A 1,310-nucleotide genomic window follows, 5' to 3' on the forward strand; every position below is an offset into this window, starting at 1 on the left:
CCCCACGCCTCCAACACGCCTTCAACACGCCCCCAACACGCCCCACGCCTCCAACACGCCTCCAACACGCCTCCCATCTTCAACACGCCCCACGCCTCCAATCAACACGCCTCACCTATGTGGAGCACCCACAGGTCTCCCAACCGGCAGCCGCTCATGCCTCCGTAGATGATGAGTCGGCTGGCGGAGCGCCCGCTCGACGCCACGGCGGTGTGACTCTCCCGGGGGGGCGGCGGCAGCCCGGAGGTCTGCGGGATCTCCCAGCCGACCACGCTGGAGCCGGGTCGCAGCTCCAGGCTGTACAGGTCGTTCAGGTACCTGAGGGGGACAGGTGAGGACAAGAGAAGAGAAGAGAAGAGAAGGGAAACTCTGAAAGCTGAAGGACAGGCAGGATACTTGTCTAGAACCTTGTTTTGGGTCAGACAGTGGTACTGGTTCAGGTCCCTGAGGACTAGGTTTGGGTAAAGCAACTAGAGCCCGGCCTATATTATCCGCCGATATTAGGCATTTCCTGATATGTTGGTATCAGCGTTTATAATGGCCGGTAATAAATAAATAAATAAATAAATATGTTCATTCATTAGAATCATCGTCAAAGCAGCTGATGTTTCGTTATCATTCCTGCATGTGGCCATTAAACGTTATAACTCCTCCCTCTAGGTGTCTAACAGACACACAGACACACACACACACACACACACACACAGAAACAGACACACACACACACACACACACACACACACACACAGAGAGACACACACACATCAATATTCTCTGTTTTGTGCAATAACACCGGCTTAAAATTTGTGCAATACTCTGCTACTCTTTATTAATTATTACTGTTCACCAATACAACTCCTTAATTATGTAAATACTGCATCATAACATTCCTTTAAATATGTAAATACTGTGTATATCCACACTCTCTGATATTTATATACTTCGTGCAACTGTAACACAGAATTTCCCCTCGAGGATCCATAAAGTGTTTCTGATGAGCTCCAGTATCCGGGGAAACCAGCGATACCTTAACCCTACTAAGGATAGCGTGGGGTTTCCTACCTGGGGATGTTGTTCTTTGGGTCTTCGCTGTCATTGGCCAGTCCTCCAAACAGGTAGCAGCAACTGCCAATCAGAGAGAAGCTGTGTCCAAGGCGGGGGCAGGGGGGCGGGCCGTTCTTCGGAGCCTTGGCCTTCAAACGTTTCCACTCCCAACGACTCGCCTGAAGGACAAGGACAAGGACACACACACACACACACACACACACACACACACACACAGTGAATCAGCAGCACCCAGATGTCCCCCA

The sequence above is a fragment of the Etheostoma cragini genome, chromosome 7 (genome assembly GCF_013103735.1).
Source record: "Etheostoma cragini isolate CJK2018 chromosome 7, CSU_Ecrag_1.0, whole genome shotgun sequence".
Classification (NCBI taxonomy): domain Eukaryota; kingdom Metazoa; phylum Chordata; class Actinopteri; order Perciformes; family Percidae; genus Etheostoma; species Etheostoma cragini.